Here is a 24,118-nt window from a genome sequence, read left to right as displayed (position 1 = left end):
TCATACCGCCCAGCCCTAGCTCAGTGTATACTGTAAACTTTACAATACCTACATTGGAAAATCATATCATCGCAAAACATCTCCTAAAGATTAATGTTGGCCAAATAAAAGTTATCTACCCCTGCTTGTATTGTATTCTAAACATATGGCTTTTCAATCCGAATGCACTTTCACAAACAAATCAACCAAACTCTTGCAATGTAAGCCTTTTTCCAACATGCACATAAAACAGGCTTTACTTACCCTTTGAAAGCAATAGGCAAAATGTGCCGCCCACCCCTGCATGACCTCAGAAAGCGAGAGGGCATGTTAAACCACACGCTGCATGTGTGCAGAGCATTGGATGTGCTTTAATAACTGCTCTCGTCACCTTTTGCACTGAAAAAGGAAAAAATAAAACAATATCTCTTTAGTGGATGCTTGCATTTATCTTTGAATTCAACCAAGCACCAACAATACACATCAAGTCACTTTAAAATGGGGGAAAAAGGCTTTAGGAAGAAATGTAACCTGCAGCATATCGCACAGTCATCTAAGAAGCATTAGCTGTATGGTTTGTTTACCCGCATGAGCACTTATGAATCTCAAGGGTGCCGCAGCCCGTGTCTAACTCACCCCCGAGGGCCTGTGAAATTTTTTCACAACAAAATGAAATTTTATGGCATGCGAGATTAGCCGACACTAATGCAAGGTCAAAAATAATAGAATCAATACGTAGGTTTGACCATGTTAACATTTACAGAAAATTACAGGCTCAAAAGCACTGTCGAAAACAGAATGAAATGAGTCTCAGCTGAATTTGTATTGATGTATTTTCATTATTTCTCATAATTTGACTTTTTTGTGTACTGTGGCGGTCAGCGACCATGGTTTATCACTCTTTATGTGCATAAAAGCGTCCGTGTAGGGTGGGTGGAAGCAGGTTTGGGTGGTTTACGAGGACATTTTTTTAGGTTTCAAACTGGTAATTACAAGGGTATTGTGCTATAAATGTGGTTTATGAGGACATTTCTAGTGTCCCCATAATTCAAATTGCTTAAAAAAACATACTTAACAATGTTTTTTTGAAAATGTAAAAATGCAGAAAGTTTTTTGTGATGGTTAGGGTTAGGGGATAGAATCTATAGTTCGTACAGTATAAAAATCATTATGTCTATGGAGAGTCCTCATAAGGATAGCCGCACCAACGTGTGTGTGTGTGTGTGTGTGTGTGTGTGTGTGTGTGTGTGTGTGTGTGTGTATAAAACTATGTGAAGGAAAGACTAAATGCGTGGCAGGGTCAATGTAATGCTGTCAGCTTCCAAAGACTTCTCTCGGCCAGTCAAATTGTCACATCTTAATTGATCAATGACACAAACGGTGTTAAGGAGAATCATGTGACCTTGATTTATAAACTGTGCTGAAGCTTTCAAACCTGTGCAGTAGTAAGATAAAAACAACAACTGTCCACTAAGCTAGTGTGATAATATAACTACAAAAAAAAAAATGAAAAGGAAATAATCATTATAATAAGGAATTTTCCCTATTCCTCAAATTCCCAATTTAAAACAACAACAACAACAACAACAACATCAAAACAACTCTTTGGTATTAAGACCATTTTTTGTAATACTGTATTGAAATATATATATATATATATATGGTAATTCTTGCGAAACCTGTCAAGAAACTGTCCTGGTCATATTTAACCCCAAATCAATACATAACAAAAAATATACAGTGTATGTGAAATTATATTTCGCATAAGGAAAATGAAGCCTACATTTTTGACCATTAAGATTTTAGCATTTTTGGATTTTATGGCATTTATATATATACTGGTATCAAAGATTTATACCTGTAAAAATTGTTGAATTAACTCTTTCCGCAAAAAACATGTACATATTAAAATAATTAAAATAAATAATGACTAACCAATTTCTTGCAAGTTCTTTGAGAAAAAGTAAAAGGGGGGGGGGGGGGGGGGTGGCGGGGGCGCTGTCGCGAGGAGCATGAGATCCGAGAACCACATCTGGGTGGGACAGTAGGGTGCTACTAGGATGATCTGCTCCTCGTCCTCCCTGACCTTGCACAGGGTCTGTACAAGTAGGCTCACTGGGTGAAACGCGTATTTGCGTAGTCCAGGGGGCCAGCTGTGTGCCAGCGCATCTATACCGAGGGGTGCCTCAGGGCGTACCAAAGCAGGCAGTGGGAGGATTCCCGGGAAGCAAACAGGTCTACCTGTGCTCGACCAAATCGACTCCAAATCAGCTGGACCACCTGAGGGTGGAGTCTCCACTCTCTCCTGAGGGTAACCTGATGTGACAGTGCATCCCCTGCGGTGTTGAGGTCGCCCGGGATGTGAGTGGCTCGTTGCGACTTGAGGCGCAGCTGACTCCAGAGGAGGAAACGGTGGGTGAGTTGTGACATGCAATGGGAGCATAGACCGCCTTGGCTGTGTTGTCCGTCTGGACCAACATGTGCTTGCCCTGGATCAACGGCCGAAACCTCCGCAGGGCGAGCAGTACTTCCAACAACTCTAGGCAGCTGATGTGCCAACGCAGCCGCGGGCCAGTCCAGGAGCATACTGTGCCCCAGCCCATCTTGGAGGCGTCTGTTGTAACCACGACGTGCCTGGAGACCTGCTCTAGGGGAACCCCTGCCCATAGAAATGCAAGGTCGGTCCAAGGGCTGAAGAGGCGGTGACAGATCGGCGTGATGGTCACACGATGTGTCCCGTGGCACCATGGCCATCTCGGGACTTGAGTCTGAAGCCAGTACTGAAGTGGTCTCATATGCATCAACCCAAGTGGTGTGGCTGCCGCTGAGGATGTCATATGCCCCAGGAGCCTCAAGTTTCAGTGGAACCACTATTCTCCATCTGAACACCTTCAGACAGTTCAGCACCGACTGTGCATGCTCATTCGTGAGGCGCGCTGTCATCGAGACTGAGTCCAACTCCAAACCGAGAAAAGAGATACTCTGAACCAAGGAGAGCTTGCTCTTTTCCCAGTTGACCCGAAGCCTCAGTTGGCTGAGGTGCCAGAGCATGAGGTCCCTGTGTGCACACAGCAACTCTCGAGAGTGAGCTAGGATTAGCCATTCATCGAGATAGTTGAGGATGTGGACGCCTACTTCTCTTAGCGGGGAAAGGGCTGCCTCTGCGACCTTTGTGTAGACGCGAGGGGACAAGGACAGGCCGAAGGGGAGGACCTTGTACTGGTATCAAAATCAATCAAATCAAATCACTTTATTGTCACACAGCCATATACACAAGTGCAATGGTGTGTGAAATTCTTGGGTGCAGTTCCAATCAACATAGCAGTCGTGACAGTGATGAGACATATACCAATTTACAATAACATCAAATTAACACAACGCAATTTAAACATCTGTTATACATAATTAAACTCAACTTAAAACATCAAATTAACACAACACAATTTAAACATCTGTTATACATAATTACACTTAACTTAAAACATCAAATTAACACAACACAATTTAAACATCTGTTATACATAATTACACAACTTAAACATCAAATTAACACAACACAATTTAAACATCTGTTATACACATAATTACACTCAACAATATACAAATAATAACATACACTGTACAGTATACAATATGCTGTTTTTTTTTGTTTGTTTTTTTACTATATAGATACTATATAGATACACATTATTCAATAAAAATTTAAATATATATGAAAAAAGTATATATATATATATATATATATATATATATATATATATATATATATATATATATAGAATGTACAGTATTGTACTGTATTGACATTCAGGCTGTCGGTTGATAGTCAGTTGTTAAGAGAGACATAATATAATAACAGTAATATAATTTATGACAGTCCGGTGTGAGATGAAAGAGTAATAAAGTGCAGGGCTGATGTATTTTGATCGTGGGAGATCAAGAGTTCAGAAGTCTGATTGCTTGGGGGAAGAAGCTATCATGGAGTCGGCTGGTGCGGGTCCTGATGCTGCGATACCGCCTACCTGATGGTAGCAGTGAGAACAGCCCATGGCTCGGGTGGCTGGAGTCTCTGATGATCCTCCGAGCTTTTTTCACACACCGCCTTGTATATATTTCCTGGAGGGTGGGAAGCTCACCTCCGATGATGTGTCTGGCAGTTCGCACCACCCTTTGCCTGGGTATGCCTGGCCTTTGAAGGGTCTGTGTCGAGGTAAGACCGAAACGTGGAAGTACGCATCCCTCAGGTCTACTGCCGCGAACCAGTCGCTAGAATGCGTTTTTGCATCAGCATCTTGAACGGGAGTCTGTGCAAAGCCCGGTTCAGTACTCGCAGGTCCAGGATTGGTTGCAACCCACCGCCTTTCTTTGGTACGATGAAGTAAGGGCTGTAGAACCCTTTCTTCATCTCGGCTGGAGGGACAGGCTCTATCACGCCCTTACGCAGAAGGGTAGCGATCTCCGTACGCAAGGTAGCGGCGTTCTCGCCCTTCACTGAAGCGGACGCCGCTGAACCTGGGCGGTGCCTGGCAAACTGAATTGCATAGCCAAGTCGGATGGTCCGGTTCAGCCATCGAGACGGGTTGGAAAGCGTGTGCCACGCTCCCAAACTCCAGGCGAGGGGGACCAAGGGAATGATCACGTTGGACATACCGGCAGGTGGGGCCTCAAGGCGGGGCGGAGCTCGAGGTGCCACATCGAGGGGATTCGAGCCCTGTGGCCATGCTGAGTCCAGGGACATTGAAGCACTTACCTGGCTCCTGCTGCCAAGCATAAGATTGGCCGAGGAGGGGGGAGGAGGAGTCTCGTCCCCGTAATCCATCGGACCCAATCCCATGTGGGCGTGTTTGTGCCACAGCTGGGTGCACAGAGGCGGGGGGACCGCCGCTGGTGCACCATACCTTCAAAGATGGGACGGTGGACGGAGGTCGTGACGACGGCCGTGCGCACCAGACATGTGACCCAGGGAACAAGAAAACCATTCTTGTGTTGAATTTATGAGTACCGCAGCCTCTTGGACATGCAGCGAAATTAAATGAAAACAAAACAAAAGATTCTCCTCCCGGCCCTTCAACAGGGGATGGAGTGGTCTGCTCACCAGCACCAGAGAAGCGGGTCTCCTTTCCCCTGGGTCGCCCGTCTCAGGGGCACTTCGAAGCATTTCTTGGGTTCTTAGCGGCCAGCCGTGAGACGGGTGGCATCTGCTTCCTGCACTGGGATCCACGCCGGGGCCGGGCCATGGGGGCGGGCCGCGGCGGAGCCGGTGTTGTTGTTGCAGGAGGACACCCTTGGCGACGAGCAGACGGGGTGCAGGGTCTTGAGCCGCACTGGGGCAGGATGTGTTGTATGGCCTCCGTCTGCTGCTTCACTGCCGAGAACTGCTGGGCAAAGTCCTCGACGGTGTCGCCAAATAGGCCAACCTGGGAGATGGGGGCGTCAAGGAACTGTGTCTTGTCAGCCTCTTGCATCTCAACCAAGTTGAGCCAAAGGTGGCGCTCCTGGACCACCAGGGTGGATATCGCCTGCCCAAGAGACCACGCCATGACCTTCGTCGCCCGGAGAGTGAGGTCGGTCACCGAGCGCAGTTCCTGCATCAATCCCGGGTCAGAACTACCCTCATGCAGTTCTTTTAGCACCTTGGCTTGGTGTACTTGCAGGAGAGCCATGGCATTCAGGGCAGAGGCGGCTTGTCCAGCGGCACCGTAGGCCTTAGCCGTCAGGGATGACGTAAACGTACAGGCCCTGGACGGGAGTTTCGGGCACCTGTGCCAGGTGGCGGCGCTCTGCGGACACAAGTGCACTGTGAGCGCCTTATCCACCTGGGGGATCACCGAATACCCTCTGGCCGCTCCGCCATCAAGGGTAGCAAGAGCAGGGGAGCTGAAAGACCAGGACCGGGCAGTAAATGGTGCCTCCCACGATCTTGTCAGCTCCTCATGCACTTCAAAGAAGGAAGAAAGGAACAGGGGTGTGGCGTGGCCACTGGCGGCGCCCCGAGCCCAGGAACCAATCGTCAAGCCGCGAGGGTTCAGGGGAGAGTGGAGGGTTCCACTCTAGCCCGACGCTCGCGGCCATCCGGGAAAGCATGTCCGTCATTTCCGCGTTGGCCTGGGTGAAGCCTCTGCGTCCGACTGGACGAGCCCACTCCCCGATGCTGCGCTCGATAACTCGTAACAATTTGATGAAAAAACTGTGACTTTCTATAGCTTGGGGTTATTTACAATTTCACAACGTAGTCTTGTTGTCCTCATGTGTGGACATCAATTTTTAGGAAACTATTTGCATTATTTTATTTTTTGCTTGTATATTAGGTGCTACTAGTTACAAATCAAAAAGGGAAATGGAAAATGCACACAGCAGTCACGCAGGGGTCTCAGGAGGTTAAGGAATTCAAACGAACATTTCTATTAATCTTTGAGCTGTAATCATGTTCCACAGAAGAGAGAAAGTCATACATATTTTTCAATTTTAGATTAACTATCCCTTAAAGGATTACACAAACATTCGAAGGACCACCAAAGCCAATCAGTATTTTGATTTGATCGTCAACATCAACTCACGGGTGAGTGTTGCGGGCAGGGGCACTGGACCGCGGTTAATGATGGACCTGAGTAACAGGGGCACTCACTGGAGAGGGCCCTACTGAAAGGCTTCATTGATATTCCATTATATTATCATTTGTTTTATATATAGAGAAATAACATGCTATTGGAATAAAACGCTGCAAGACTCTGTTTTCCACTTGTAAAAATGGAGAGTTCCCCTATAATCTGCTTTATCTCCTCCCATGTTAGCGACCCCCCCCCCCACCCCCCCACCCCCCAAAAAAAAACCACAACCCCCCCAACAAAATTGAAAATGGTCTGGTCATGATGTCATTTGCTTAGTTTGTTAATGTATCTACAGAAATTATTCAAAAGAAAAAGGAGCGGAGAAAGAGCAGGAGCTGGTCGACAATTTATGATTTTTTTTACACAAGAAAAGTAAGCCACACATGTAAATGTAGCAACTTAGGTAACTATTTGTTTGATATTCATATAAACATGGTCCAAAATTAACACTTGGCATGAGCAAAATGCAAGAAAAAATGCTTTTGGAGAGAAAATAAAACGGAAATGTTCACCAGGTGGTAGGTAACATTATTAGCAACTGCATCATTACATGCTTTTCATTAAACAGTAAACAACAATCAGATGCTTGCTTAATAAAGTGACGTGCACAATTTAAATCAAACTGTCAACATCTGCCACTACTCACGCATCTACTGCATAAACATATTTTACTTCAGTGCAATATTTACCATCAGATGTTTATCTATGTATCTCCATGAGATACATGTGAAATATTCCTCACATTAATCCAATAAAGGATATGTGAGGAACAAAATCACCTCAATACATTTCAATACATTATTTGATGTATAATGAATTTGACCATTTTTCAAAAGCTAAAATGCAACAAAATGATAAAAAATAATATTTTCAAATTGTACCTAGAAGGGTTACTTAGAAGGTTAGAAGGTCCATTCACAATTAACAGCATGAGCTGAGAAATAATTTGTTTTATATTTAAGTAAGATGGAATTTGTAACCAAAATACACCTAGAATCTGGAAACCTGTAACAATACCCAGGCCAGCCCTAATATGGACCCTGTGTAAATATCAGTTAGCAAGTTAAGACTTTCTTAAACTACCTATATTATATAATATATATATAATATTTTGCTTGATACAAATAATATATGCATTTTAAAATAAAAAGTTGTGAATTAGCACTGTTAAATATCCATCTAAAATATTTATACTGGATATTATCCCCACCACAAACCCAAATCGGTCAGGGGGCCCTAAAATAGTTCTGTGCCTCGGGCCCAAAATTTGGTGCAACGCCCCTGGTTGTGGGCAAAGCGTCTGTTCAGATCTACTGTCACTCTCCCCCTGAAATGAAAACAGCAGTTATGAATGAGCTTCTCTCAGCTGCCATTGTTCTATCAAGTGTTTTTATTGCTGTCATTATAGTTTAACATCGCACTGTTAATTCTGTTAATTAAAAAGCTGATTGCTTTTGCCAGTCTGTGATCTCCATTTGGTGAGTCCATATGGTAGAAGATTACTTGTTGTAAATTTCAATGAAGTCGTATCAGTGCCCGGGATACATATACTCAGGCAGTACAAGTCCTGAAATTAAGCCTATAAAATCTCAATTATATTTTCCTGTGCATTTGTTTTGTATACCTCCATTTCACATAATAGCTTTCTTCTAAAACAATTGTGAGGCGCCTTTCTGCCTACATAGGCAGCTGTCTACTAAGGCAGCATCGTACCTGTCATGGAGCCTCACAAGTGACCGATTTGGAGAGGGAGCTAAATTTTCTCCTAAACAGATGAGGTTTTTAAGGTTTACGGGTCAATGATGTGACACTACTTTTTATTTTTTTTATTTTTTATTTTTTATCTATACAATTATTCATAATACATAAAAAATGCTATTCACATGAAACAATTACTTGAACACACCTCATCTATGATTAACATGTTTTAAATTTCTGAGGTCAAAATCAGATAATTTAATAGTCATTTCAAGTGGTGTAACCATATGGAAACAGTAATAATAAATAAAAGTCTCAGTAAATTCAGAAATTCTTGAAAAAAGGAATGTTGGCATGAGTAGTGCGGATTAATCTTTTATTAATATTTCTTTCTTTTTTTTCTTTTTTTTTAAAAAGCAGTGAAACAACTGTGTTTTAAAATATGATTAATGTGTCATTAAATCAATTATTATTATTATTATTATTTGTAGAAAATGCTATAAATGTTTTACAGAAATGTATTAAACCAAATTGGAAACAAAGGTTGCATTTCTATGAACTTGGCATGTGTGTTTTAAACTAGATTTTTAAAAGATTTCTCATTTTGTATCACCTCGGACAACTTGACTTTTTAATGACACTACTGCTCTATGGAGTTTTAAATCAACAAAATGTAGGTATTTACGTGACAAAATGTCTCGACGCATCTGCCTATTGGATTCATTTCTTTGCTAAGCTTGTCGGAATGCATTCTAGCATTGGTTTCTCAACTCAAATATACGATGCTGCTTTTCAATTTGGCCAAAATTTAGTACAGTGATTAAAATGGACAGCCTTTGCATCTTAAAATCACATCCTAGTGATCACGAAGTGATAGTAGCATTGATCGTCAAGACTAGCAAGCCTGCAACAAAAAACAGGACCACTGTACGGAATCCAGCCATCAGCAAAAACAAGAACCCCTTTTGTCACAAAGCATGTCCATAAATCAGACTGACACAAAGGCTGATAGTCACTGATAGGGTGTTTTTATTGGTGCCCTGTGGCTGTATGGGAGAGATGCTGTGACTGCTCACATATGCTACCTGAATCTCGTAAGTAACCCATAAACTGATGCCACACAAACTTGGGAGGCATTTCAAACCAATGATTTGCAAAGAGAAGTCACCAAGGGTTCACCGTTCCTCAGTTAAATCTCTTTAGAAATGTGTTTTCAGCAGGACAGATGCAATGAAGATAGCGTGCAAGATTCCACAGTGAAGACAGTAAGCTAACACAGAATGTCTGGATCATTCCTGTAATGCATTACATTTTAAACTCTGTAAATTTAAGAAATAATTAATTAGCCTGTGTTTTTAAGATAGATAGATAGATAGACAGACAGACAGAGATGAAAGAGAGAGACAGTTAAAGAAAATTAAAGGCATTGTGTAAGTTTGTTTACATTTGAATTTTTGACAGTAGGAGTTTAAAGGCCAATTCACACTGCTCCAACAAATGCCAACAAACATGTTTGTTGGGTTTTGTTGGATCAGTGTGTTCAACCTGTTGGCATTCGTTGGCGTCTGTTTTCACAGATTCAACATGTTCAATCGGTGTTTGTCGGGTCTTTGAATGTTTGAGCAGTCTGGCATGATTTTCCAACAAACTCCAACAGACTCTGACATAATCTGACATCAGCGCGAACCGTTGCCATGATAATGAGGTAAGTGTCCCTGTCAGCTCATAGAAAATGAATGTGCATGGCCACAACTGCATTGGTAGATCAGGAGAAACGCATTACCACTTGAGGAAATATGTACAAATAAGCAAGACACGGACGGAGATTAATTTGTGCTGAAGAGCTTTTTTCACCCGCATGAAAAACACAAATCCTTTATTTCTCAAATGACGTCAAATCGCACAGAAATTGCAAACACTGAATTAAATGCAGATCTGCAATAATATTAACTTATATCTGCAATAATATAAAATATTAACTTTCCCCACCTTTTGTGGACAAACCTAATGTTTTTTCTTTTTTCTTTTGGCACTGGATTGCTGTCTCTGAATGAATAAATTCCCAGAAAACACAAAACATTTTTAAAACGTAGTTGTGTTTAATAGGTTATATCCTAATGTCTCTACATGCTAAACATGTTTAATTAATTGTACCTAATATTTATATATTAAATCGCACATGTTTGGCTTCATTCGCAACCTCTTCCTTGTCAGTCATCTTCAAAGGTGAACAACGGCATGCAAAGACGCAAGTTTGTTGGTGTTTGTTGGATCAGTTTGAGCATGACAGTTTTGTTTCTCAGCATTCTAAATACAACAGCCAACTTTAGAATGTTGGAAGTGTTGGTGTCTGTTGGCGTTTGTTGGGGCAGTGTGAACTGGCCTTAACAGTTGGTATGTTTAAACATTCCGTCAACGTAAAGTCCAAGTTTTGACCATCTGCTGTGCAAAACCATCATTCTGATCAGTTAGAACAGATAGATAGATAGATAGATAGATAGATAGATAAAGCAGATTAAAGGCATTTTGTGAACTTGTTTGTATTTGAATTTTTGAGAGTTTTTCCCATGTGAATATTACGTCAATGTAAGTCTATGGTAAGGTAGCCAGATTTCTGAAATGAAAAGTGGGGACATTAGTCAAAGTGGTCAAAAGGTCATTGAAATTTCATGTAACTTATTAAAAAAGGGGACAAATTGGACTGTATGTATTTTGACCATGGTGACTGTAAGAAATTATTTTGGTTTAGCTTAAAAAAGTAAGTAACCTAATTGCTTTGAAATTTTGAGTTCATTTAAAATTTTGATAATAAAATAATATAAATAAATAATAATTTGAATAAAAAGGTATAGTAAATAACAGTTAGTGAAATTATTATTATTATTATTATTATTATTTATTTATTTATTTATTTATTTATTTTTACATTATATCAGTGCATTGCCATTGTGCCATTAGTTTACTCAATAAAAACACAAATTCTTATGTTATCTGAACACAGTGAATCTAAGTTGATTTGGCAAAAAATAGTTAATAAATCATGGCAATCATTTTTACGGTGTGGTGTATCATGCTCTGTTGAATACTGTAGCCTTTGTCTCAATGAAATTCAAACACAGAGGTAAAGTTGATCATTTTAGTCTAATTGTTTGCGTCTCATATGGACCTGTTTTTCTTAATTACCACCTTTTATTTTGATCAAGTCTTATGCATTATGGTGCTCCTTTTTAATCACTTGTTTCCTTGCAAGGCACAATGTGATCTATGCTGTGATGTACTAACTAACTGTACATTTCTTTTCAGATATTTTATTATACATTTTTATAAATTTTTCCATGCTATTAATGTCATATGCTTCTTTTAAATTTATATCGGGTATATGTTAAAACAACAAATGAGCAAATATGTGAGAAGGTGCTTTCTTTAGTCAGTGTGTGATATTACTACTGCGGGAGGGAGGGAGGAAGGGAGAGGGGTGGTGGGTCGATAGCACTGATATACACAACACACACTGATTAAAGATACAATTTTTGATTTTATTTATTCATCTGCGGGGATTAATTTGACTACTTTTAACCAGTATGTTATAGTTTGTGTGGTCTGTGCTGGAATTCCAGCATTATGAAAGCCAAACTTTCAATACAATCCCGCTCCGAATTCAGAACCTGTTATAAAATACATAACAATATAACATTATAACAAAAATAGCTAGTATGTGCCTTATCTTGAAGTTTATAACAATGATGATATTTGCCTGGTCCAGTTCTTAATGGCAAAACTGTCTTGATCAAGTAATCATTGAAGGAAGACAAATGAATTGAAGCTGCTACAGCGAGCAGCCCCCTCTGCTGGTCAAAAGTTTCTTGCCATGTAATATAATTCACTATGCGAGCTGTTTTGAACGCTCGGGAAAAACGGGGACATTTCCGGGGACAGCTCCAGTCGGGGACAGACCACCAAAAACCAGGTGTTTTGATCATCCGTAGTGCAAAACCATAATTCTGATAAGTTAGAGAAGATATAGCACACTGCATCATAACAGTCTGAAGGTCTGTGCCAAGTTGGGTGAATGCTTTAGGAGGTGTTATGATTGATCAACTCTTTTGGTCTTGGTTTAGGGATTTTAGAGAGACCCTAAACCATATCTGTAGAGTAACAGTATTTTGGCTTGATATGCTCAGGTCAAGCTCAGGCACTTAAAATTAATTAATTATAACACATTGGCATGACAATTAATGAAACAGGACGGAAATAAAGAGCTAAAGTTAGCCTTTGCTCAGTGAGTGTGAGAGCTAGTTTATATGAGGGTGTCAACATGAAGGTAATTTTGTTATTTATCTTTTGAAACTTGATTTCTAAAATTATATACTTTAGGATGGAATGTTTGAAGTGAGAAAAAACAAAAAAACAAAATACCACAAAATATAATAGAATTCATAAAATCCATTGCTAATACTTACTGATGTTTGTGTTGTTGTTTTCTCTCCTAAATTATGCCACTTCCTTTAGGATGATGTCATTAAGGAACTGTATTTTGTTAAAGGAACATTTCAAAAGACTAACCACATAAATGAAACCAATATTCCCAATTAAAACATTTTGTTTGGCACATTTTGATTAAAGAAATGAAATGGAAAAAAAGAAGAAACGCTAGGAATATTTCTTAATTAACTGACAGTTTGTAAGTTGGCAAAAATGGCTATATCAGCTCAAACCGAAGTAATGAAATAATTTAAAATCCAAACCCATGTTCATTTAAATGTGATATTGTGAAGATGGACAAATGATGCATTGAAAGTGAATGGCTGGTGACTGATGCTACCTAACATCTCTTTTAGTGTTCAGATTAAATGATGACAGGATTTTAAATTTTGGGTGAACTATCCCTTTAAGATGTATAATAAGGACATGAAAATGTACTGCATAGGAGGAATGACCCAGCTGCTATATAAGACAGCTGCTTAGCTGCAAGGTGACATATCAGTTGCATTGGATGGACATAAAGAGTGCACGTCCACCAGGAAAAATCTGAGCACTGACAGAAGGCTTCTAATGTGTGTGTGTGTGTTTGTGTGTGTGTGTGGGTGGGTTTAAGTGGTTTACGAGGACTTTTGTTTTAGGTTACAAACTGGTAATTACAAGGGTATTATGCTATAAATGTGATTTATGAGGACATTTCTAGTGTCCCCATAATTCAAATCGCTTAAAAAACATACTAAACGATGTTTTATTGAAAATGTAAAAATGCAGAAAGTTTTTTGTGAGGGTTAGGTTTAGGGTTAAGTTCAATCGAAAGTTCGCCACAAATTTCACCAAACTTGAACTCCACGTGAAATCTGCAAGGGGAAATTCTTTGTCACTTGAAGTCCATCATGCAAAATTCACAATTGCGCAGATTCCCATTGAGATGACTGTATTTCACCAGCAGAATTTCGCCGTGCAAAGGTATGTGTGACTGTGCCTTAACTTACTTGCTCAGCAATATTCTCTTCAAACGGTTGCACCGCCATGACAGTAGTTGAATTGAAACAGAAAACTCACCGTAGGCGTAAAAGTGGACAGTTCACACTAATGCCCACTATAGCGCTCCTTGTGTCAATGTTGAGAATGCAACGCGTACTTGCGATGTGTTATGAATTGGGGTCTGACACATTTTGGAATGCAACAATTCACAAAACCAAGCTTGCGTAGCTAGAAGTGCACGCGTTCACATATTTGCTAGTGATGGGAAGATTGGATCATTTTACTGACTTGGATCTTTGAGTCTCATTCAGCAAGATGAAGGAATCTTTATTCAAGTCATTTCATTCATTTCGTTCATTTGAGCAGAATTAAATTAAAATGTTAAATTTTACAATAGCCAAATCCCCCCCCCAACACATCTACTTACACAACCTTTGATTATAGTCCCAATAAGGAAAAAATTATAATGTAGCCAAAGACAAATTATGAGAAACAGAAAGAATAGTTCACTTCTGGAATCTTCTTGTCCGAGTCAGCCATTTATGCTATGAATTGCTCACACAGGAAACAGAAATTATTAGTTCACCTCTCGAGTCATCTGGTCCGAGTTGTTCATTCTTTTGTCACATGACAGCCATAAACGCTATGCGGTTTTCACGTAAATAACAAACGGAGGTTGCGCAACGCGCATGCGCGGCCAACACAAAATGAACTAATCACTCTCTGAGACTACTCGTTCTTCTGAGTCACATAAAAGACTAGTTCAAAATGAACGAATCGTTCATGAAAGACCCATCACTAATATTTGCACAGAGTATGTTTTGAACTTAAGTCTTGTTTTCAGAGAAATCTAACAAAATTTAGTGAGGTTTATGCTTAAAGCAAGAAAAAAAATATTCGCCAATGGAGTAAGAAAAATTTACTTTTTTCAATGGAAAAGCAAGTTTGCGTTTCTTACCCAATTGGCAAATATTTTATTCTCATTTTAAGCATAAACCTTACTACATTTTTCATGGATTTCTCTGAAAACTACTCTGTACTTAATATCTTGTCATTTTGCACCAAATATATCTTGTTTTAAGGATTTTACTTGACAACAAGACACAAGCCCTCAATAAGAGAATTATTTTTTGTAGTGTAAACGCAAGTTTACGCAAAATTTATTTCTCAATCATAAAATGCCAAGCTATTCTCACTTTCCCATGGCTTTGACAGGTTGTGAACTGGCCTTTATATCCCTCTCATGTCCAACAGTGGATCTTAATCCCTGACCTGCCCAGACCCTGTGGCACCAGACCACCACACCTCTCGTCTCCAGCAGCAGAATACTGTCACAACTGACGTGTCAAGCGCGTACTGCGTGGAGAGGAAGGCATGTTTGACCCAGCAGAGTGAGGACTGGCCTACTTTAGATGATTCTTCTCATTTCTGCAGGCAGGAGATCTACCTGCTCTCTCATGTCTCTACTCAATATCTGCTTCGGAGGGATTTGTTAACTTGGAAGTCTCTAAAAGTAGACCTAATAAGGCTTTGAGTTTGTGTGACTAAGCTCGGACAGGACAGGGCATTCCTATCTTAAGCAGTTGATTATTCAGGCTGAATAACAGATTAACAGTGGTATGTGACTGACTTTTCTAATTATGTCAGCAGGTTTTGACAGTCAGAGGGATTGTTCATCCAAAAATGGAAATTTTGTCATTATTAACTCACCCTCATGTCATTTCAAACTCCATAATGATGAACTGCAGAGCTACCCAGATGTACATTTCTGAAACCAAAAAAAAAAAAAAAAAAAAAAAAAATTGATAAGTATTGCTAAAGTAACTGAAGTAACTAATAAGTAACTAAAGAGCAACATGTGTCACTTATTTATCCTAATAATGTATTTCGAAGCTTTTTTTGTGTAAATAAATAAAGGTACATTTCTAGTTTCAACATAATTCTGTACTTCAGACCTTTGTTTTGTTGGACAAGAAAAACTAGCTTCATACCATGTGACTCACATTTGGTTTTTGCCAATTAAAAATGGGTAACATTTAACAATGTACGCATGGAGCCACACTGAGAGCCCCATATATCTGGGGTTTAACCATTTAGGGCCTTCGATATAAATATCCAAAAAGGAACGTTTTTTTATTTTATTTTTTTGGACTCCATTGGCACATAATGCAACAAATGATCCTAAAGTCAAAGGATTATTTTAGACCTATCAATCTCTGTAAAAATAATGATAATAATAATGACGCAGCCACCGTTCTAAGGTTATTTTTTACCTGTAGTTTTGCTCCAAAATCATAGGCAACAATTGTCATTTGTCCCCCGTTTAAAAACGAATGGATAACTTAGTAAATAGTGAACCATGGTATCTAATATTTTGGCTTCACCATCATTTATGTTTAGCTTTCATCAGAAAAAGTATTAACAATATCAAAAATGTCAGTTGGGGAAGTTTCTGAAATTTGGCTGATTTGAACCCAGGAGAGCTTCTTATGAATCCACACAACAACAGTTCATATAGTGAAAATGTCTCTCAAGCTCCAAAAGGAACCAAAAACACCATACAAGAAACATAATAGTAGTCCATGCACAATATTTCAAATTGTTTTAAGCTGTACGATAGCTTTGTTTGAGGACCTGGAATTTAAGTTCACTGAAAATGTCTTGCTGCAGCTGTCACAGTCTGGGCTGGACAGTCCCTCCTGTCTGTCTGTCTTGTTGTGTGTTGGTGTGTGTATGTCTGTGTTTCCCTCTCTCCCGCTTGTGTTTTGCAGGTGCCACGTGTAGAACGTTAGCTCTGTTGCCAGGACGACTGATTGTTTCTCCACCCAGCTTGTCACCAGTGGTACCTGCCTCCAATTACCAGATATATTCTCTCCTTTGTTGTTCTGTCTTTGTTGGATTGTTTTGCTGTGTTGCAACTCTGTCAGCATGTTCTGGTCTTTTCCCTGTCTCCGGTTCCAGTCGGTCTAGTTTCTGTTTTCTCTTCAGTTGTTTATTCTTCTCCCTTGTGAGAGTTTTGATTTGTATATTGTATTTTATTTATTTAAATAAAAGCCCTGTTCTGCCTTCCTGCATTTGGGTCCTTCCTTACTAACTGTGACAGAAGCTCTCAAATCTCATTCTTCATTCCATAAATTTGAATAAGTGTGATGAATTCAGTTATAAAACATGAAAGAATCAATAGTGTTTGACACCAATCTAAAACAAAACTAAGATGTAAGTCCTTTGACGGAGGGAAAGATTATCAGTGAACATCAACTTAAATTTTGGTCTATTCCACACGTCATATGGGTATTGAAATATAGTCTTGAAATATAGCACACAAGTCAAATGGACTACTGTTAGTGCTTTTTTTAATAATTGTTTGGGCTTGACAACATCTGTCCACATTGACTTTCATTGTATGGAAAAGAACACCCAGGATTTAGCATTCTAGTAAACATCTCCTTCTGTGTTCCACTGAAGAAAAAAGTTACACAGGTTTGGAACAACATGAGGGTAAGTAAATGATGACAACAGTATTTTCATTTTTTTGGGTGAACTATCCCTTTAACATGGCCTTGAACCACACCGATTTTAATGTGAATAAGTAAAACCTTATGCTTTATTATTTTCAAAACTGCTAAGGTGTGTCTGATTGTTCTGTTTTTTTTTTTTTTTTTTTTTGGATTGAAAACATTCAAGATTCCATAACAAAGCGACTGAATCTCGGAACTAAAAACACTACACACTCCTGCTCTATAACTCTTGTCTTCACAGGTCTATGAATGCTTTGACAATGCTGGACTGTCTGTGCAAGTCAATGTTCTAACAGCAAAGGAATGCCACAGTATACAGAATAAAGAGAGAGAAAGGCATGACTCTTTCTGACATACAGTATCTCTCATTTCTTCTTATCTGGTTTTGATATCTATCATTTTAGGAACCTGAATCGAGTGATAGATTTGACTGCAGGCACATTCCATGAATAGGGTACCAAAGATGAACTGAAACTCTTTAAAAAAAATATGTTTTAAATACTCTTCAGATAATGTTGATCGTCATCCTCAGAATTTCAAAAATTCAAAACATTTTCAAAAAAAGAACTTTTTTCTACACATTAATATTGTTTACAATTTTACAATATAAATATACATACATATACACACATATATACATACACACACACATACACATACATAGTGCAAATCTAAATACAAATCGGTTATGTACAGTGCAAGGGAATGTAATGGCAGAAGAGGTAGGATGTGTTGGATAATATAAAAAGACTAAGCTGTGTATTGCACATTAATTATTGCTCAAAGGGGCAGTTTTAACTGTTCAAGGGATGGATAACCTGGGGGAAAAAACTGTTCCTGTGCCTGACGTTTCTGGTGCTCAGAGCTCTGAAGCGTCGGCCAGAAGGCAACAGTTCAAAAAGGTAATGGGCAGGGTGAGTGGGGTCCAGAGTGATTTTCCCAGCCTTTTTCCTCACTCTGGAAGTGTATAGTTCTTGAAGGGAGTGCAGGGGGCAACCAATAATCCTCTCAGCAGTCCAAACTGTCCTTTGTAGTCTTCTGATATCCAATTTCGTAGCTGAACCAAACCAGACAGTTATTGAAGTGCAGAGGACAGACTCAATAACTGCTAAGTAGAACTGTATCAGCAGCGCCTGTGGCAGGTTGAACTTCCTCAACTGATGAAGGAAGTACAACCTCTGCTGGGCCTTTTTCACAATGGAGTCAATGTGGGTCTCCCACTTCAGGTCCTGTAAGATGGTAGTGCCCAGGAACCTGAATGACTCCACTGCTGCCATAGTGCTGTTTAGAATGGTGAGGGGGGACAGTGTTGGGGGGTTCCTCCTAAAGTTCACAATCATCTCCACTGTTTTGAGCGTGTTCAGCTCAAGGTTGTTTTGACTGCACCAGACAGCCAACTGTTTATCCTCCCTTCTGTATGCAGACTCATCGTCATCTCGGATGAGGCCGATGACAGTGATGTCATCTGCAAACTTCAGGAGCTTGACAGAGGGGTCCTTGGCAATGCAGTCGTTGGTGTAGAGGGAGAAGAGTAGTGAGGAGAGCACACATCCCTGGGGGGCACCAATGCTGATTGTAAAGGTGCTGGAAGTGAATTTCCCCTGTCTCACAAACTACTGCGTGTCTGTCAGAAAGCTGGTAATCCACTGACAGATAGACATGGGAACAGAGAGTTGGTGTAATTTAGTTCAGAGAATAACTGGGATGATGGTGTTGAAAGCTGAACTGAAGTCCACAAAAAGGATCCTTGCATATGTCCCTGGTCTGTCCAGATGTTGCAGGATATGATGCAATCCCATGTTGAATGCATCATCCACAGACCTGTTTGCTCGATAAGCAAATTGAAGGGGATCTAGAAAGGGTCCAGTGATGTTCTTCAGGTGGGCCAACACCAGTCTCTCAAATGACTTCATGACCACAGACGTCAGGGTGACAGGTCTGTAGTCATTAAGTCTTGTGATTTTTGGTTTCTTTGGGATGGGGATGATAGTGGAACGTTTGAAGCAGAATGGGACTTCACACTGCTCCAGTGATCTATTGAAGATCTATGTGAAGATGGGGGCCAGCTGGTTAGCACAGGATCTGCAGGTGAAACGCCATCTGGGCCCTGTGCTTTCCTTATCCTTTGTTTTTGAAAGCCGCGGCTCACATCATCTTCACAGATCTTAAGTGCAGGTTGAGTAGCAGGAGGGGGGAGGAGGGGGTTGCAGGAGGTGTTGGTGTTTGTGTGAAGTGAAGGTCAGAGTGGTTGTGGGGTGTGAGATTGGGCCTTTCAAATCTACAGTAGAACACATTCAGGTCGTCAGCCAGTTGTTGGTCCACCACAGGGTTGGGGGTAGGAGTCCTGTAATTCGTAAGTTGTTTCATGCCACTCCACACTGATGCAGGGTCGTTAGCTGAAAACTTGTTTTTCAGCTTCTCAGAGTATCTTCTTTTAGCCACTCTTGATTCCCTTATTCAGTGTGTTCCTGGCCTGATTGTACAAGACTTTATCCACAACTCTGTAAGCATCCTCTTTGGCCTGACGAAGCTGCCTGAGTTCCACTGTAAACCATGGTTTGTCATTGTTAAATGTTAAATAAGTCCTAGTAGGAATGCACATATCCTCACAGAAACTGATATATGATGTTACAGCATCTGTGAGCTCGTCCAGATTGGTGTCTGCAGCTTCAAAAACACTCCAATCAGTGCAGTCAAAGTAGGCTTGTAGTTCCAGCTCTGCTTCGTTGGTCCATGACTTTACAGTCCTTACTACAGGCTTAGCAGATTTTAATTTCTGCCTGTAGGTTGGAAGAAGATGAACCAGACAGTGATCAGAGAGTCCCAAAGTTGCTCTAGGAACAGAGCGGTATGCATCCTTTATTGTTGTGTAGCAGTGATCCAGTATATTTCTGTCTCTGATGGGGCATGTAATGTGCTGTTTGTATTTGGGCAGTTCACATGTGAGGTTTGCTTTGTTAAAATCCCCAAGAATAATAATAACTGAGTCCAGGTATTGTTGTTCTGTGTCTGTGATTTGATCAGTCAGCTGTTGTAGCGGCATTCAAACATACGTTTGGCGCGATATACACACTCACCAGAATAAACGAGGAAAACTCCCACAGCGAGTAGAAAGGCTTACAGTTAATAAAGAGCACTTCCAAATTAGGACAGAACATCTTCTTTAACGTTGTTACATCTGTACACCAACTTTCATTGATGTAAAAGCATGTTCCACCGCCTCTCGTTTTCCCGTTAACTCCGCGATGCGATCCGCTCTGAACAGCTGAAAGCCCGGCAGATGTAACGCGCTGTCCGGAATGGCTTCACTCAGCCAGGTTTCTGTGAAGCACAAGGCAGCAGAGGTTGAAAAGTCCTTGTTTGTACGGGTGAGGAGATGTAGTTCGTCCATTTTGTTAGGGAGAGAGCGGAGATTCGCAAGATGAATGCTCGGCAGCGCTGTTCAAAAGCCACGCCGTCGGAGCTTGACCAGCGCGCCTGCTCATCTCCCTCGCCTGCGTCTCCTAGCGCATTTAAACAACACAGCCACCATGTTTAGCCTCCGACTAAAATGTCAAACAAACCGAATATTCAAAATCCGGGAAAAGATTGACTGGTATATGCTGTCGAATGTTCAGCAGTTTGTCTCTGGTAAAACTGACTGGAAAAAGATTACTAAACACAGGACAAACTAACAAAAACAACAAAACAACAGGAGCGCTCCACACCAAGGCGGCCATCCGTGGCCGTCATGGAACTATATATTCAGGATTTATAACTATATAATCAGATTTATAATTAAATTCAGACTTATAACTATTCAGATTCACAGCTGTTTATTTATATGTAGAACTATATATTCAGATTTACAAGTACATAATCAGATTTATAACTATATATTTGAATTTACAGCTATATATGTATATTTGGATTTACAACTATATATTGAGGATTAAATCAGATTTACAAATTAATTCAGATTTATAACTACATATATATCCAGAGTTACAGGTAATACATTTTTTTAAGTTTATATTAAGATTCATAACTATTTATTCAAATTTACTACAATATATTTATATTTATAACTATATATTTATATTTTCAACTATATATTCAGGATTTGTAACTATATATTCTTATTTAAAATGACATATTCATATTTAACAATTTACGTATATTTGGATTTAAAGCTTTTTATTTGGTTTTATAACTATATATTAAGGATTTGAAACTATATATTCAGATTTATATCTACATATTTAGATTTAGAACTATAAATTTGCTTCTCACAGCAACAAGCCTTGTGTGCCTCAAATGCTTTAAAAACAGTAACAATGCACCAAAGTATACTTTATTCATAGAAATTGCATGCAATAAAGCTCCACAGCATAAGAATCACAGACATCTGATCTTTCATCGCAAAATTTTTTTTAGAGTGAATTACGTACAAATGGCCTTGCCCTTCACACCTGTATCAAAACACACCATCTGGGCGCCACAATTAGATGCATAAAGCCATTTTAATTTTTTTTATATGTGAACTGTTGACAGACAAAGCATATTTTAGATCAAAGAAAAAAACAATTTGTGGGTAAATTTGAAAGCACATTGTTAAAATCATACACTGTGACTCCTCTTTATTATGATAAACCAATTTGACACAAACGGGTGGATTTGAGATACTTTGTAATTGTGGGTGTGTCCCAGTCATCATCAAGTATTAACTTAATTACTTTAAATGAGATAAATGTGAAGAGTGATTAAATCATCACTAATGAATTAAGAGCTTTTGAAAACATGTTTTCCATCCCAGTGTTCTAGAAAAAGCAAAAGAAGAATCTTGAAAAACCACTAGATTTAAAGGATTATTCTGGTTAAAAACATATTAAGCGTGTTGAACTTAAACGTGCTTACAGTTACAGACACTTACAATGGAAGCCTATGGGGCAAGTGTACCAGAAAGTTTAAAGCAGAAATGTGAAGCTTGTATTTTTTTTTTTTTTTTTTTTAAAGCATTTACATTAATTCTGCAATAAAATGTTTGTCATTTGAGGTTTGAAGTTGTCTAACATATTTCCATATTCAAAACTTTTTGTTTTTACCGACAAAGCATAACCAGTGTCCCATGATTTCCTCCTACAATGCAATGAATACTCCTTTTACATAAACACATCACTTGTAAATGCTTGTTCCAAGCACTAGCCCCTATAAAACCCCAACAATTTGATGAAATTTCACTTTTTAATTAAGCCGTACTGTGTCATAAATCATGAATCAGCATAATAAACAAAATAACAGAGGCTGATAATGTACAAGCTTGCCTTAAATCTCCAAAGGTCCCATCACTGGGCAGTAATAAAGAGGGAATAATGGTGCAGCTGCATGATATTTTGGTGTTAGAAGTACTGGGGAAATAACACCTTTAACAGAGCACTGCAGTCTTAATTTGTAGAGGCCGTCTTGCGCTGCTCTTCTCGGGAGGCAGGTCATTTATCATTTAGGCGGCCGTTATTTTTAATGAGTCTGTTATCATTCATTTTAGGGCATCCCACCTTTCCTTGACATGGATAGTATTTCTTTTTATAGGACACAGGATTTATGCCGCCCTCTCTCTCTTTCCCTCCCATGTCAGACAGTTGCTTTCTTTCTTTTGCTTTCTTTCTTTCTTTCTTTCAAAAACTCTCTCTTTGTCTGTCTTAGTCCATTTTTCTCTATCTTGCCCATTTCTCTGCTCTCTGGACAGGAAGTGATCATGCTGTTATTCCTGATGGCACTTTTGGAAATAGGGTTGGGAATTGAGAACCGGTTCTTATTCAGAACAGCTCATTTAAAAAAAATAAAAAAAATACTGAAACCCAATTATTTTCATGACATTCAGTCTAGTTAAAGGGATAATTCACCCAAAAATGAAAATTCAGTCATCCATACAGGTTTGGAACCACATAAGAGATGATGAAATAATTGTAATTTTTGGGTGAACTTTTCCTTTTACGCTTTTCCAAAAATTGCAATCAGTATTTTTGTCTTGCTTTCCAGTAAAACAATCTAACCTCCTGAGACCTGAGCGTGACAGCTGTGTACATTTTCCATTCCCCTTTTTGATTTGTAACTAGTAGCCCCTATGAAACGTGCAAAAAAATAAATAAACAAAAAAAATAATTATTTTTTTAGACCAAATTGTTATCCTAAAAATGTCATGTCCATTTACGTGGACAGTGGAACTAAATTGTGAAATTTCAAATAATATCAAGCTATAGAAAGTCAGATTTTTTTAATCAGATTATTTATTATGTGTCCAGGAGTATTGCATATTCATGTTTTTGAGACATTACAGTAATTAAATCAGAAACTAGCATAATTAATTCTGATTCAAAGTAATGGCCACCATCATCCAATCACTGCCAACCATGTTAAAAAAATTGTCATGAAAAATTCTGAATCTATGTACTGATTACCATTGTACCATATCTACCAGAAATGTTGAGTGGTCCAAACATCATCTGCAGCCTGAAACTGAACTTTTGACCGGATGTTAGAAGTGAATGCACTCGGCTGCTGTCATGGTTCACTGTTGTTTTTCCTTGTGTTTTGCCCCTGTTTCCCCTAGACTACACTTCCCATAATTCCCTGCCCTCATCACTGCCAGCTGTTCCCTATTGTTCTCACCTGTGTTTCATTCACTCATTAACCCCTGTGTATATAATGCCCTGATTTCTACCTAGTCGTTGTCAGTTGTTACGTGTTTCTCTCCCATTCATATGTACTGAGTTCCCATCGTGGATGTTTTGTTTGTTTTATTCCCTAGTTCTTAGTTCTGCCGTGTTCCAGAGTTTTCTATGTTAATTTGTACCACACTTTGTTTCTTTGTTT

This window comes from Myxocyprinus asiaticus, chromosome 29 (genome assembly GCF_019703515.2).
Source record: "Myxocyprinus asiaticus isolate MX2 ecotype Aquarium Trade chromosome 29, UBuf_Myxa_2, whole genome shotgun sequence".
NCBI lineage: Eukaryota > Metazoa > Chordata > Actinopteri > Cypriniformes > Catostomidae > Myxocyprinus > Myxocyprinus asiaticus.
Note: the sequence above shows the minus strand (reverse complement) of the source record.